At 44.8% G+C, this 17574-nt stretch overlaps 2 pseudogenes; both read right to left on the reverse strand.

Moving 5' to 3' along the window:
* Window positions 1-1188: 1188 nt before the first annotated feature.
* LOC123441983 lies at window positions 1189-4832 on the reverse strand (annotated as a pseudogene).
* A 1-nt stretch (window position 4833) lies between these two features.
* LOC123441984 lies at window positions 4834-5666 on the reverse strand (annotated as a pseudogene).
* Window positions 5667-17574: the final 11908 nt, after the last annotated feature.

Here is a 17574-nt window from a genome sequence, read left to right on the forward strand (position 1 = left end):
TGGTGGATGTTTAAAGATCAATTAGTTACTCGATTCTACATTGCCATAAAAACATATGTCATCACATAAAATCATAAAAAAACTCATCACTTACAAATACAAGGCCCTAGATAAATACAAGCCAAAGGTCATCACTTACTATTGTGTTGACAACATAAACTGTATTACCAATCCAACCTAATATAACCATTACAGATGGTACATATGTTGAAATAAGAGCTTACTTGAAGTATCGGCGATGTTGCTGCTAACATAGAGATGTTTAGAAATCGGTATGGAACTAAAACAGGTTGCTGATATACTATGAAATAGGAGAAAAATCATGCAGAACTTTAGGTTAGCTCCCAATGCATTAAACTTATCAAGAGGTCAACCATATGGGTTCTTCTAAACTATGTGACATGATCCTATTGGAGTTTTCGACTCCAATGAAGGAGCGCAATTGACATTACAGGGAGTCATCATGTTTGAGGGAATGGGAGAAAGAGCTTTCCTAATAGGAGATTCGGACTTGTCCACTTTGCAAGGAGTTAACGACGGGGGTACCTCTGCATAAAACATGGCATATGGCTCATACTCTAACATGGAAACATAGATCAAATTCCAAAGTTATACAACAAGCAAACCGCAAGTAGATTGTGTGAAAATTAATTTTAATTAAATAGCTATATTTTGTAATGTAAACAGTTTCATGTCTGTTAATGGTCAAGTCATGAACATTAGTCCATTATTGTTGCAACGTTCGGTTTGTAAATGTTTTTGCTCTGGAGCATTATCTTTCAATACAATGTCATGGAAAGCTCATGTGCATTCATTAGAGTATTCCTTTTTGTTTCTTCACTTACTGACCTTTGTACGTTCAGAATCTATATCCAATACAAATATATTACTCTTCTGCATTTTTCAAACAACATACCTTTCTTAGTTGTCTTTAATTCATCTCGTGAGCTTGGTCTTGGTGTGTTTTCAGTTGTAGTATGGACTGCTGAATCAAAAAGCACCATGTGAAATAGAAGATAAAACAGCTCAGAGTTCGTACTTTCACGTGGTCTATGTCAGACTTGTAGAGAAAAATTGGAGATAGTGACTTTTTTTTATGTTAGCACCGTCTTGGTCCATAGCTTTAGCTCTACCCGACACCCGGGCAGATAGCAGTTGTTTCATATGTCTCATGGAAGAAGGAGGCTTCTATCCAGTTGGGGACAAAAGTCCATTCATCATGTGTGCACTCTTAGTTTTTCCCTTTGATTCCAGCCACAATTGCAACTTGGCTTCCATGTCCACCTTTACTTTTGGAGTATGTTACTTGCTTGCCGAAGGCTGGTCATCATATGGCCTGAACGAGCAGCCATATTTATTGTGTGGAGTGCCTCCTGGTATCCCAACGGATTTTGTGACAAATGAAAAAGCAATCAGCAGGTATCTATACTTTGTGGGATGAGACGCCTAAAGCAGAAACTCACCACGCAAGTTATCATCACAACACGGCTATTGCCTCCTAGAGAATCTTGTAGTATGAGTGTCAATTTACTCTCTCTATAGGGTACTTGAGACTCATTATTCTTCTTGATAGCTGAAATGACATTAGATAATGCAAACAACGAAGAATTGATCTAGAGCTTTCTTGAAGGCGGATCCCTTCATTGCAAGTCTTTCTATTGTCCTCAGTTCCTGATATGAAACCAACACGACATGATCTTAAACTCGAAATGTAAAGCTTTTATACGTTCTATGCACCTTATTATAGGGAGTCATACCAGACAAGTCGATGAGGTTAAGCCTCCCTTTGACAGTATCATTACTGACCGTGATAGAGAGCACATCATGGCTCCTACATGAGACATCATTCAGGCCTGTGTGGGCGGCTTTTCTACTCTGCACACCTATCAAGTAGATCTCCTGAAATTCCTCCGCTGATCGCACAGGGGCCTAAAACCACAAAAAGACAACATTAAGTGTGCTGAAGAAGCTACATATGAGCAAACACGGACATCTGAGGATGACCAAGCGCCAACGCATTACCCAAGCCAAGACCTTGAGCTGCAGGTTGCCAAGCTTGTCGTCCAACGCCATGATCTGTTTTGACTTGGGCTCGAGCAAGTCATAGCACCGTTACATGTACACCTCGTAGTAGGAGATCTCGACAGAGCAGCACGTGCCAGTACATTGTGCCACGATGGTCACAACCGACAAAGGTGTTAGAGCATATATCTCCATATGTGGTTTTGGTAATTGATGACAATTCCTATGGGCTAATGGTTGCCTTAAGTTATATTTATAGGATTTGTCCATAGGCACTTCTTGAAGTCCATCTGTTGGGTTCAAAGAGTTTATATGATGACCAAGATGGTATTCAAGGTATTATCCAAAGAATGGTCATAGAGACACTAGGTTGATCAAGATCTCAGACAAAGAGTAAATCAAGATGATCAACACACAAAGCGTATAAGATGTACCGAGAGGGATCAAGTGATCCCATGGTATGGTAAGCATTGTCCATTACGTGTTTGTGTACTAACCCATGGTCTTTGTGAGAGTCCTATGTGGGGGTTAGGTGTGCTTCCATGGGCTTGCGTCAAAAGGAAGATCTCATACAACCCATGAAGGATGACGTCAAGTGGTGATCGTCATCAAGATTGTGGTGTGCAAGTTCAAGTGGATCAGCACGAATATATCATTGAAACTATTGTTAATGATCATGTGTTGATAAGGACAAGCTCATGTGCTAACAAGGACAAGATCAAGATAAGCATTCCTGAGCACTACATGATTGATTCTTGTGGATGTTCACATGGTGGACAAATGAAGATGAATACATAAGCTAGGCTTTCCACATTGTGTATGGGAGAGCTGCTTGAAGACTTCATCATGTCTTGCTTTCAACTTCAGCCAAGAAGGAACAACAACATCAAGCTCAAGTGAAAGGGCTAACTCAAAGGTATCAGTTCCTTTGACGTTAGTGGTGCGGAGTGATGATCAGCGAATAAAAGTATACACTCAAGTATGGATCATTGGTACCCCTTTTATAATTCTGGAGTCTTTAGGGATCCCGCACTATTAAGAGGGGATCACAGGTTTTGTGATGAACTTGCTCAAACTAGATATCCACTGTTCCGCTCTTACCACATCTCCACTGCTGTGCTGTTATCAGAAAACAGTACCAGTGCCTCGGACATCCGGCCTCCTCCGGACGTCCGAGGCCCGGACGTCCGACCAGCTTCGGAAATCCGGAACAATGCACCAGAGAAACTTGAGCCATATAACTCGAACTTCCGGCTCCCTCCGGACGTCCGAGGGCCAGACGTCCGACCAGCTTCGGAAATCCGGAACTATCCACCAGAGAAACTTGAGCCATATAACTCGGACTTCCGGCTCCCTCCAGACGTTCGAGGGCCGGACGTCCGACCAGCTTCGGAAATCCGGAGCTTTGCACCAGAGAAGTTTGAGTCGAATAACTCGGACTTCCGGCCTTCTCCGGACGTCCGGTCCCTGTTCAACTCCACAGTGGTACCAGATATATTTACAACCCTCGGAGGTCCGACCCCTTGTGGACGTCCGACCCCTTGTGGACACCCGAACATCCGTGAACTGCCGAATGTCCGACCCCTGTGTGACTTAAAGTGTCCCCAACGGCTGTTTTTCTCTCCCCACTATAAATACCCCCCTCCCACTTCGTGAGAGGGTGCCCAACACAGCCTTATCCTCATAAGAACACATTTCTACCTCACACACATTTGCTCACACCAAATCTTAGATCCCAAGAGCATTTGTGAGCCCCTTTGAGAGTTGTTCCAATCAAAAGATAGATCGTCTCCCTCTCCTTCTCTCAACCCAAGCTATTTGAGATTTGAGCAAGTTTTGAGCATTCCCCGTGATCTTGTTACTCTTGGAGGTTGGAGACTCCTAGATGGTAGGAGTTTTTCGGAGAGGAATCAATCCGTGTGATTACCCCCCGGAAAAGTTTGTGAGGGTTTGGAAGTCACCTCAAAGGCTTACCACTAGTGGTTGAGAAACGCCTTTGTGGTGTTATCTCAAAGGGAGAATAGGGTGAGCCTTCGTGGCGTTGGTGTGCCTTCGTGGTAACATCCACCTCTCTAACGGTGACTAGCTTCCCTCCAAGGAAGTGAACATCGGGATACATCTTCGTCTCAGTGACCTTGGTTATCCTTAACCCTAACTCCTTACTTGTGGTTTACTTGTGTTACTTGAGCATACATACATTGCATATTGTTTGTGCTCATTATATTGTGTTGGTTATTTCTTGTACAAGATTAATCATTCAAGCATACCTTCTATATCCACACGTTCACACTTGCAGCTTTTGATATATCGTGTGCTATAGTGTGATCTAGTATCTTGTGTCGTTCACCTACTTGTCGTGTGATAGAGCTCAAGTAAGTTTGTGTAACTTACTTGTGCTTGTTAGTAACTGTATTGTGTCCATCTTGGTAGATCGTGTTGTTGATACACGTTGCAGTGTCTAGTGCATTTAGGATTTGTGCTTGACAAGTATCCTCTTAGTTTATTTCCGCATTAGGTTTAAGACAAATCCGAAGAAGTTTTTAAATAGCCTATTCACCCCCCCCCCTCTAGGCGTCATCGAGGTCTTTTCAAAAGGGATGAGCCCCGGCAGATCATCACGGCCCTGCGTAATAGAAACAGGTCAGCCGTGTACCATATCTGCAAACATGTTGTGTGCAAGACGGGAAGAATGGAATGGGCACCTGCATCCTGTAGGTCTTGCCGCTGCCAGTTGCTCCATGAGCAAAAACGGTCGCCTTGATTCCCTCGACGATGCCCGCAATCAAGGCGTTGACCTCCTGGTCGAATACGATCTGTGACAGATGAGTCCTTGGTCTCGAACGCCATCTTGAAGCGCATGCCGGGGCACCACTACACCTGCATGGCCGCCCTCACCACGCCCGCACGCACGCAGAACTCCGGGGTGCTCGCCGCGGGTAGTACACCACCTCGAACGGCTGCTCGTCGGCGGCCAACCTCACCGCCGCAACCACGTCCTCGGCGGGGGCCTTGCCCTTGGCGGCGGCATCGTCGGAGCCCGCATTGCCGCCGCGCATCAGGCCCCTGTAGTGGTCCCACCCGGAGTGGCCCTCGTCGCAAAAGACGCCCTTGGCGCGGAGGACGCCGACGTGGACGTCGTCGCCGTCACTGCGCAGGAAGACGATGGAGTCGCCGGCGAGGAGCTTCTTCTGGTTGACGAAATTCCTCTAGTCGGTGGTGAGCAGGTGGCGGAGTGGGGTGCCCCTATAGATGTGGCGGAACTTGAACTCATCCCCGTGCACGTCCCTGACAATGATGCTCTGCAAGGGAGGCTCCGAGCTGTAGTCGAGCGCTGAGAAGATGGTTTCGATGCAGAAACGTGGGACCGAGAAGCCCCCGTCGTGGTTGGCGTTGGACTGTGTGAGCGTATTGGCGAAGGAGGCCGGCTTCGGGCAGTCGTCCTCCGCCCTCCCTTCGGCGGCGAAGTCACCCACGTCGACCGCGGGGTCGCCGTGGCGGATCGGGACGAGGCGGATCTTGTCGTCGCTCCTGCTCCCGCTCATCGCGCCCGAGGCCGCCGCTGCACTCGCCCGTCGCGCCGGAGGCCGGTGCCGCCTCTCCTGCTGCCGCTCATCGCGCTCGAGGCCGCCGCTGCACCCGCCCATCGCGCCGAAGGCCGGTGCCGCCGCTCCTGCTGCCGCTCATCGCGCCCGAGGCCGCCGCTGCACCCGCCCATCGCGCCGGAGGCCGGTGCCGCCGCTCCTGCTTCCGCTCATCGCGCCCGAGGCCGCCGCTACACACGCCCGTCACGCCGGAGGCCGGTGCCGCCGCTCCTGCTCCCGCTCATCGCGCCCGAGGTTGCCGCTGGACCCGCCCGTCGCGCCGGAGGCCGGTGCCGCCGCTCGTGCTGCCGCTCATCGCGCCCGAGGCCGCCGCTGCACTGGAATCTGGGAGACGGTGGTTCAGACGGGGTCGTGGAGATTTTTGCGCGTACTGGGAAGCGACGTGAGGGCCTGAGGATCGATCATAACGCATGCGGGGGTTGGTTGACTGAAATCTATAAAATCACGCGAGGGAATCACACCGGGCGAAAGGAAAGGTTGAGAGGTAGAGGGTTTTCCTGTGAACCGGTTTTGTTCTGTATTTAATCAATTGGTTTATGAAGGGATGGAAAAAATCGGTGGAACTGCTAGCGGTGGAAGTGCTAGCGAGGGGGGTCTGTCGTGGTTGAACCATCACGACGATGGCAGATTCCCCTTTAATAGTAGAGATTAAGAGCACAGTTTAGGCCAAAAAATGCTTCGCTGGGCCGCGCCATGCATACGTGGCCGCCATCTCCGCTCAGCCTGGACCGCACCTGCAACACTTAGCCGGGTGATGGATGTTAGAGTTGTGTTGAATATTCTTGTACAAGGTAGGTTACAGTTGGACTCTGAGTAGTATTGTGTTTAGACATGATATGAAGTCGTGTCCTGATAGGACACTTGTATCCTAGGCCTTTTATATATAGCGGGGGTAGACACACGATGTAACATATGTCAACATAATAGCACAGGCGTGCAGGAGGGAGCCGTCGGCGTGTGCCGGCATCCAGGACGGCCAGGGTGCTGTATTGTGACGGTGTCACGGGGAGGAGCGCCCGTAGTCAATGCCCCAGAGATGTAGCCATATCAGTGAACCTCGTTAACAAATCTCGGTGTTGTGCTCGTGTGATTGCTTGGTCCTCGGATGATCGACGAAGTGCCTCGGATTTATTCTAACAATGGAGGCTGGTGGCTTGACGAAAGGCTAGTGTGTGGCATGAGCAAGGACGGTGTCGAGGTGGTGTATTTCTCCTCTCTTCTTTCCCTCTGCACTCCTATCTATGTCCCGTTTCTGTTGTTATGCAAGTATGTGAATTTTCTGTTGTATGTTGTTGTTCAGGTTGGCAAAAATCCTTGCAATTTTTGAAAATGGGAACACAGGTACTACCTCCGTCACAGTTTAAAAAGCACGCACGTGTACCTAGGTCGTCAATTTAACTTATATAAAATCTATTGTTTAATATAAAAATTATATCATTAAAAAATAGAACATTTAAAATTTTTAATGATATATTTTTTGTAATACTCTCTCGGTCACGGTTTAAAAGGCACGTTTGGAAAATCTCTGGGACCAAGGTAGTCACCGATTGGTTGTGAGATGTAGTAGGTGTAGATGTTAATGTGCCTAATCAATTGAGAAAATACTAATACTAATGCGTGAGCAGCAAATTAGAAGGGCGCATGCATGAGTAATACTATTACTAATTAATAGAAGTAATTGCTTTCGCGCCTTAAACCTTGTCTATTTTAGAAACGCACGTAAGTTTAACTGTGCCTTCTAAACCGTGATGGAGGGAGTATATGTTTATCATTAAGTTGGTCAAATTGATGACGTAGATACATGTGCCGGACTTATAAACTGAGATGAATGAAGTACAAGCAATTTCTTTGTAGAGTTGATGTGGCCATCAAGTGTACCCATCGTGGAGAAGTTGCCCCTGTCAATCTCATTGCTATTCGTGGAGAAGTTGCTAGTCCTCATGTCATAGAGAAAACTGGAGCTTGTAGTGATGCGAGGAATAGTGCTTGTGATGTCCATGATGAGATGCTAGTGCAGCTAGTCAGTGTCCTAAATGACATTAGGAATGTCTTTATTTTTCTGGTTTTGTTCAGTTACTTAGTGTGATGAAGGGATTATTTGGACAGTGTGATGTTTCCTATGTCCAATTGCTATGCATCTCTTTCTGTGATGTACATCTCTCTACTGACCACTTCTCAACATCACAATAGTCAAAGAAGTCAATTTTATCATCAATATATGTTTTGTTGCTTCCCAAACCACAAAAAAATCCACTATGATGAAAATAAATAGTGAACACCCCATCATCCAAACCTGCAATGCGCAATAAGCAAAGCAAATGTTTAGTTTTCTCTTAAATAAAGCAAAAGTTTAGTTTGTGAACTTAAAGAAAGGAAGATTTGTGTTTGTACAGTGAAAGTTCTTTCAGTTAAACAAAGTAAAGGTTCAGTTTGTGCACACACAGAGAGCATACATGTTCAGTTCTTGCACTTCTTAAGAAAATGGATTTTTTTTTTCTTACACTTACAAATACTAAATGCTCAGTTTTTTAACTTAAAGGTATTGCACTTGAAAAAACTGAACTCGTGCACTTGCAAAAAAGGAATTTTTTGCATTCATGTGCAGATCAAGTGTTTCAATACACACACTTCTACACGGATGAATTTTCAAAGATCGCGGGATCTCTTCCTTCATAAGTGTGATTGTCTTCTCATTGACTGCAATGCATCTTCTCATTTACATATAGATCATAGATGGGCAAAAAACCATACCCACTCAAAGGGGACAGGGGAGGCAGAGAGAAGAAGATAAGGAAAACATACGGTATAAGGGCGGGGGGTCATTTTTCTTGACGCAGCCACGCATCCATCCGCGGCTCGTCAACGTCCAGCCGCTTTCTCAGGTCACGGCAGCGATGGGGTAGGAGGCAGAGAGACGATCATAATAAGAGCAACTCTAGCAGATCCCGCATCCGTCTCCGACCCGCAAAGTAACCGTCAAAATGCGGGTTGGGACAGAAAAGTCTGTCCGATCAGACCCCGCATCCCATCCCGGTCCGCAAAAAATTTTAGGGGGCGCGGCAAATTTCCGACCCCAACCTGAAAAAACACGGGTTTCCCCCTCGCGGCTACGGTGCCCTGCATAACAGAGAGCCTGTTGGTGGAAGGGACATTTCAGCCCGCGCTATTTTCCCCTCCCTCCCGCCGCCGCCCCGTCCTTGCTTCCGCCCGCCCGCCGCCGACGATTCCGGCCATATATGCAGGCGAGCCGCTGCACCGCCCCTCCGGATCCGGCGACAAGAGCCGCCTTCAGCCGCCGCCGCCGCCGAGGATCGACCACCACCTCGTCGCCGCCGCCGGTTAGTACCTTTTTGTGGTTCCTACTATCCTCCCGCCAACTGCCCGAGAAGATGGAGTTGACCCCGTGCGAGAAGTTTCGATTCGGACGGCTCGGATGTTGAGACCATGCTTGCGACCTTTCGTCAGCAAACATTAGTCATGACGCTTGCCGTGAAGGAGCATGAAGACGAGAACCGGAAGAGGAGGCGAGGATCGACTGTCGGGCGTTTGTGCATTCCTCGGAATCGCCATCTGGGGAACGAGATGTTGATGCAAGACTATTTCGCGGAGAATCCTACATATCCTCCACACCTCTTTCGGAGAAGGTACCGAATGCGCCGATCCCTCTTTGTGAAAATTGTTCAAGCTTGCGATGGAATAATTCAGTTTGTTTTCGGCTGTTGAATTATGTTGTATTTGATATTTGCGGGCTGATGATATGCGGGAAGCAGCGGTGCAAAGAGCAGACCCTGCAAAGCCGACCCGTAAAAAGAAATATTCTGCGAATATATTTTTTTACGGATCCGTTTGGGGGGTCTGCATCTGTGTCAGCCCAGACCAGCCCGCAAAAGCTGTTTAGCGCGACCTACAAACGCGTTCTGCGGGCCGGCGGGATGCGGGGTCTGCTAGAGTTTGTCTAAGAGCAAGTACAATAGGATGACGTAGGCGGGCTGTAAGACTTAAAGTGATATATTTATGATGAGTTGGAAGAGAGAGAAGAGAAGCGGGCTACAAACTAACAGCCGGCTGTAACACGTGCTCCTAGACACTTTGTGAGAGAGAATGGTGGGCCTTGTATCAATAAAGTAGTACTCATTTACATCTACCTATTGTATTTGCGGGCTATAAGCTTGGCTATAGATGACGTGTCAACATCATATAGCCAGCAGCTGGCTGTACTATCAACCATGCTCTAAGGAAGCGATGTGAAACCGTTTTGATCCAGCCGGCGTGGTTCGCGCGACATTCAGTTTTAGGCTATTTTGCAAAAGGACCCTTGGGGAAGCTATAACTCCTACTTGCGGTCCAGGCTGAGCAGAGTTGGCATCCACGTATGCAGGATGCGGCCCGACGAAGCGTTTTTCCCCCAAAAATGTGCTCTTAATTGAGTTAACGTCCTAATCTGTGCAGATTTCAAGTTTATGGCTTAAATTGTGCTTTCAATTCGAGTTAATGGACCAACCGTGCATTTCACTCCTCCTAAGGCCTTGTTCGGTTGGCACGAAAATGGAAGGGATTTGACAGGAATTTAGCGGATTAAATCCCAAACAAGTTAAAATTTCTTTCAATCATTTTCAATCTTCCTCGGAGAAGGATTAACCGAACAAGGCCTAAGCCAGGAAACTCGGGATCTGTGTCTCATCGAGATCTCTTCTTCTTTAAGCGCTTCATGCAATTTTTCAGCATATGTTTCTCTTACTCGGACAGACCTCTCCCAACTGAGAGCGTTGACAACCCCCTGCAGACCTTGGTTGCCTAGGTTGTGAACCCACGTATTGGCTACCAATTTTTCATAAACTCATAATCAACATGGGTATGCCACACGTGTTCGTATTGAAACTGTTTTCGAACCCGCTGCCCTGAGATATTCATAGAGTTCTTGAGTTCAATCACAATAAAGCAATGATCTGATTCTGTAGCACTAGACTCGCTTGACATTCCTTTTAAGGGGAGGATAATCTTAACTCTAGAGAATCCGCGTGTGTATAATGTATTTCTAATAAATTCCCTTAAAATATGTATAGCTGGTAAATTGGATGGGAGAAACACTTGTGTCTTTCGTCACAAGAGTCGAAAATCCTCTTCTGAGCACGAGCTCAGATGCTCCCGCTCACGAAAAAAATCAAAACAAATGCTAAATAAATTCAAATAATTCCAAAAAAATTATATGATAGATAATTTGATGCGTGAGGTTCGATCCAAATTTCATCTTCTTTGAGCATCTGAGCAGCTTTTAGAAAAAAGACAAATCGGGTTAGAAAATTCGTGCGCACTCAACTACATACATATGTATATTACATATTTTAGAGTGTAGATTCATTTATTTTGTTCTTTACATAATTTATATTATAATCTATAGAAGTGTTGGAAATAAGCCCTAGAGGCAATGATAAATAGTTATTATTATATTTCTTGTTACAAGATAATCGTTTATTATCCATGCTATAATTGTATTGAATGAAAAGATAGATACATGTGTGGATACATAGACAAAACAATGTCCATAGCAAGCCTCTAGTTGGCTAGCCAGTTGATCCAGGATAGTCAAAGTTTTCTCGCTATGTGCAAGTGTTGTCACTTGATAACTGGATCATGTCATTAGGAGAATCATGTGATGGACTAGACCCAAACTATGAACGTAGCATATTGATCGTGTCATTTTATTGCTATTGTTTTCTATGTGTCAAGTATTTTATTCCTATGACCATGAGATCATATAACTCACTGACACCGGAGGAATACCTTGTGTGTATCAAACGTCATAACGTAATTGGGTGACTATAAAGGTGCTCTACAGGTATCTCTAAAGGTGTCCGTTGAGTTAGTATGAATCGAGACTGGGATTTGTCACTCCGTGTGACGGAGAGGTATCTCGGGGCCCACTCGGTAATACAACATCAGAGACAAGTCCTGCAAGCAACGTGACTAAGTGTAAGTCACGGGATCTTGTATTACGGAACGAGTAAAGAGACTTGCCGGTAACGAGATTGAAATAGGTATGCGGATAACGACAATCGAATCTCGGACAAGTAACATACCGAAGGACAAAGGGAATGACATACAGGATTATATGAATCCTTGGCACTGAGGTTCAACCGATAAGATCTTCGTAGAATATGTAGGATCCAATATGGGCATCAAGGTCTCGCTATTGGATATTGACCGAGGAGTGTCTCGGGTCATGTCTACATAGTTCCCGAACCCGCAGGGTCTGCACACTTAAGGTTCGATGATGTTTTAGTATAGTTGAGTTATATGTGTGGTTACCTAATGTTGTTCGGAGTCTCGGATGAGATCAAGGACGTCACGAGGGTTTCCAGAATGGTCCGGAAACGAAGATTGATATATAGGATGGTTTTATTTGATCACCGGAAAGTTTTGGACAATTCCGACAGTGTACCGGGAGTGACGAATGGGTTCCGGGTGTTTACCGGGAGGGGCCCACCCACCCAGGAGTGAGCCCAAGGCCCTAGGGTGGCGCACCAAGTCCTTATTGGGCTGGTGGAGTCATCCCAAGAGGGCTATGTCGCAACATGTAAAAATACAAAAGGAAAAAGAAAAAAAAAGGAAAAAGGGAGGTGGGAAGGAAGAGGAGGACTCCTTCCCAAACCGAATTGGAGGAGGAGCCCTCCTCCTCCTGGTGGCCGGCGCACCTTGGGGCCCTTGTGCCCCAAGGCTAGCCCCTCCCCTCCTCCTATATATATTGGTGGTTTAGGGTTTTTTGAGACACAACTTTGCCACGTGCAACTCAAGGTTATTCCACATAGTTTTACCTCTAGATCGGATTTATGCGGAGCTCTGGCGGAGCCCTGCAGGAGTAGATCGTCACCACCACCGGAGCGCCGTCATGCTACCGGAGAACTCATCTACTTCTCCGTCTTGCTTGCTGGATCAAGAAGGCCGAGATCATCGTCGAGTTGTACGTGTGCTGAAGGCGGAGGTGTCGTCCGTTCGGTGCTAGATCGAAACCGTTCGTGGAAAGGATCGTGGGACGACGGTGATTTGAATCACGAAGCTGTACGACTACATCAACCGCGTTTCTTAATGCTTCCCGCTGAGCGATCTACAAGGGTACGTAGATCTAATCTCCTCTAGTAGATGGACATCACCATGATAGGTCTTCGTGTGCGTAGGAATTTTTTTGTTTCCCATGCAACGTTCCCCGACAAAAAGAACTTATATTTAGTGGCACAGGGAGTACTAAATTCATGCGCCAACTAACTCATCCAAAAATTCAAACTAATGGAGGGAGGTGAACTATATATTTCAACACTTCATGTTTATTTAGTCTTTTGACATGGGATCGATGTAGGCTGCACAATTGTTTATTTTCATCCAAAAGCCCGAACTGATGGAGAAAGGCGGAAAATATATTTCGACATGGATTACTTGTCTTAGATTTGTGTAGACACGATGTATCTCCATATCTAGACATATCTAACACAAATATTATGAAACGGAGGGAGTATATTTTTTGTGAATCATTAAGCTTTATTGATCCTTGACCTTATTGATCACTGAAGTATATTACAATCCTACTGAAAAGTCTTAACAAGAGAATGTGGAATAAAATTAAGCTAAAGGTAACAACGTCTAAGAGCATCTTCAACAGCCGCCCAACGTGTGGCGCGCTAAAAATGCGTTTGCAGCGCGCCGATCGCCTTTTTTGGCGCAGCAGGGAGCGCTGGCTCCCGCGACCGCTGTAAACTTTAGGGCGCGCACGTAGCTTCAGCACGTGCGCTAAAATGCAGAGCGCGCGCTCTCGCACAAAACGCAGAATGGCATGATAGGAGGCAACAAAACGGGCCACCCTTTCAGCCCTCAGTCGCACTCACACGGGATGTCTCAAGAGCTCATAGTGAGAGTAGTCTAAATCTTGGCCACACTCATTCTTGATGATCATGTTGTGCATGATCACATAAGCGTGCATGATGTACCAAAGCATCTTTTGATCCCAAAATCTAGCCGGTCCTCTCATAACAACAAATTGGGCTTGCAAAATCCCAAAAGCTCTCTCCACATCATTTCTAGCCGCTGCATGAGCATTGTGGAATCGCTCCGCCGGAGGGCAAAAGTGCTCCTGCCCATGTTCTGCCTCGATACAGCGGCGCTTCGTCCCAAAATTCCTCTCCTTTTTTCAGGTTAAAAGAGAACTTATACGAGAATATGGTCGCCACACGTGAGCCAGGGGGACTAACCACCAGGCTGCGCCAGGGGGGCTCGCGTGCCCTGGTGTCTAGTGGGCACATGGTAGCCCCCATAGTACTTCTTTCCTCCAGTATTTTACATTTATTCCAAAATAAATGTACGAGAAGTTTCAGCCCATTTAGAGATGTGCAGAATAGATATCTTTGACATAGCTTTTTCAGGTCAAAAAATTCATGTGTCGGCATTCTCCCTCTTGATGTAAACCTTGCATATTATGAGCCAAAAGGCATTAGAATTACTCCACAAAGTGGTATAATGCATAAAAACACTAAAAATAAAAGTAACAAAATATGATGCAAAATGGACGTATCAACCGTGCACTGCCCAGTCTCACGTCGATGATCGGTGCAACCTTCGTCGTTGCATCCAAAACCTGTGGCATGATACGCTATGTTGCACATAAACCTCATTATATCTTCCTCAAAACAGCCACATACCTCTCTGTCATGTCATTTTCATAGCCATTCCGAGATGTACTGCCATGCAACTTCCACCGTCACATTATATGACTATTACTTCCATTGTCATAATGCTTTGTATGATCATATAAGCTGACATAGTATTTGTGGCAAAGCCACCGTTCATCATTTTTATACATGTTACGCTTGATCATTGCACATCCTGGTACACTGGCAGAGGCGTTCATATAGAGTCATACTACAGTTTTATGTTGAGTTGTAAGTAAATAGAAGTGTGATGATCATCATTATTAGAGCACTGTCTCAGTGAGGAAAGGATGATGGAGACAATGATTCCCCCACAAGTCGGGATGAGACTCTCTACAGAAAAAGAGGGAAAGGGAGAAAATAAAATAAAATAATAGAAAAAAGGGGAATAAAGAAAATAAAAAAAAATAAAGAAAAAAAATAAATGAGAAAAAAGAGAGAAGGGACAGTGCTACTACCTCTTTTTCCACACATGTCCCTCAAAGTGGCACCAGTTCTTCATATAGAGAGTCTCTTGTCTTGTCACTTCCATATGCTAGTGGGAATTTTCATTATAGAACTTGGCTTCTATATTACAATGACGGGCTTCCTCAAATGCCCGAGGTCTTCATGAGCAAGCAACTTGGATACACACCTACTTAGCTTCAGTTGAGCTTTCATACACTTACAGCTCTAGTGCATGTGTTACATGGCAATCCCTACTCCTCGCATTGATATATATATTTATGGGCATCTCCATAGCCGGTTGATACGCCTAGTTGATGCGAGACTTTCTTCTCCACTTTCACTCCTTTGAAACCTACCACCATATTGTATTCCACCCCTATGCTATATCCATGGTTCATGCTCATATATTGAGTGAGTAATATAAAGGTGAAGCACGTTAAAAAGTATGATCCAATTGCCTGACTTGACACTGTGGTGCTTAAAATTTGTATTTATGTGGTTAGGACGGAGCCATGTTGTACTTATATGATAAAATGAATAGAGGGTGAACATTCTTTAAGGATCGTATATTCTAAAACTTGGTGATTGTGTATCTTATGTTTATGAATATTACTATGTTAATGTTTATTGATTAATCATTTTCAATGATCAAACCTATAATATATTACATGTTGGGTAGCATGTCACATAAAAAATTATGTTTTTATCATTTACCTACTCGAGGACGAGCAGGAATTAAGCTTGGGGATGCTGGTACATCTCTAATGTATCTATAATATTTTTATTGTTCCATGCTATAATATTATCATCCTAGGATAATTTGTGGGTGTTTTTATAACAATTAATATATTTTTGAGCACTAACCTATTAGGCGAGTTCCCAGTGCCAGTTGTTGTTTTCTGCATGTTTTAGGCTTTTCATGTTTACAGTACCAAATGAAGTCCAATTGCCCCAAAACTTTTTTATGATTTTTATGGACCAAAAGAAGACCTAGAAGCATAAGGAGGAGACCATACGCTTCACAAGGGAGGCATCACACAAGAGGGCGCGCCTTGATGTGTGTTGGCCCCCTTTGTGGCCCCTGGCACACCTCTTCGTCCTATAAATTCTCAAATACCCCCAAAAACCCGAGGGAACCACCCGAAACACTTTTTCTGCCGCCGCAAGTCTCGGTTCTGCCGTGAGACCATCTGGAGCCCTTTTTCGATGCCCTTCCAGAGGGGGATCGATCATGGAGGACCTCTACATCAGCCTTGCTGCTCCCATGGTGATGTGTGAGTAGTTTACCACAAACCTACGGGTTTGTAGCTAGTACCTAGATGGAGATCTCTCTCTATTTCTCTCTCTCTCTATCTATCTATCTATCTCTCTCTCTCTCTCTCTTGATCTTCAATATAATGATCATCACATCTTTGCTTTGATTTATCCGATGTAATCCTTTTTTGCGGTGCGTTTGTTGGGATCCGATGAATTGTGGGTTTATGTTTAGATTATTCATGATAAATATATGAGTCTTCTATGAATTCTAATTATGATTCTTATTTGCATAATTATCATAGATTCGTAGATCTCTCCGATCTATTGAAATAGTTTGACCAACGAATGAGATTTCTTCAGTGAGAGGGACGCGTTGTAGTGGGTTCAATCTGACGGGTTTCTACATCCCAGTGACAGAAGGGGACAAGATACGTTTTTTTGTATTGTTGCCACTAAGGATAAAATGGTGGAGTTAATTCATATTGATTGAGTTCTCTTTGTCTACATCATGTCATCATTCTCCAAGCATTACTCTGTTTGTCATGAGCTTAATACGTAGAGAGGCAAGAATAGAAGCGCTCTTGAAGTGAAGTAATAGTAATAGGTGCAGGCAGGAGTCGGCCTATTTTCTTATGGACGTGATGCATGTCTACATATAATCATTGTCGTGAATATCACATAACTATATGACTTTCTATCAATTGCCCAACAGTAATTTGTTTACCCACTGTATGCCTACTACATGAGAGATGCCATTAGGGGAAACTACGGCCACGGGGTCTATTCACTTGTAATTTTACAAAGGCTACAATACCTGCTGCTTTAATTTACTTTTTATTAACTTATCACTTTGAAAATTTTATCTACACACTTTACTTGCTTGCAAATAACAAGTCCAACTGGATTGACAACCCTCTTGCCCGCATTGGGTGCAAGTGTTTGTTTCTTTTGTGTGCAGTCGTTGAAGACGGGGGCTGGTCGTTACTACTATTGGTTCGATAAACCTTGATTATCTACTGAGGGAAATACTTACCTATATTATGATGCATCACCCGTTCCTCTTCACGGAAAACCCAACGCAGATCACAAGCATCAAGGTTCATTTTTGTATATTTTATATGTCATCATTTGTTATTATAGTTTTATGATTGTTTAGTATGTTCTTTATCTTTGGTGCACGTAATAATTGTTATCCAATTTAAGGGTCAAGGCAGCATGATCCAAAGATCTACACAGGTAACATATATTGTTTCACGAATCTGTGACCTCTAGGTGACAGGTGTTGATATCTATTAGGAGCGAAGATAATATGAGATAACGATGATCCTCCAAATCTAATGCAATCTTCTAGTCTCATAACCTTAATTGCCTAAACGACCATGTAATAGCAACATCGAAGCAGGAATGCAAGGAAGTATGAATCTAGCGTGTGGGGGTTCAACCACTCAAGGATGATCCATATATTGAACAAACAATCTACTTACTAGAGTTGCAATACTAGGTAATTGGTATTACCATCACATTGGCATACTTGATGTGCACCATTGATGACG

The sequence above is a fragment of the Hordeum vulgare genome, chromosome 3H (genome assembly GCF_904849725.1).
Source record: "Hordeum vulgare subsp. vulgare chromosome 3H, MorexV3_pseudomolecules_assembly, whole genome shotgun sequence".
Classification (NCBI taxonomy): domain Eukaryota; kingdom Viridiplantae; phylum Streptophyta; class Magnoliopsida; order Poales; family Poaceae; genus Hordeum; species Hordeum vulgare.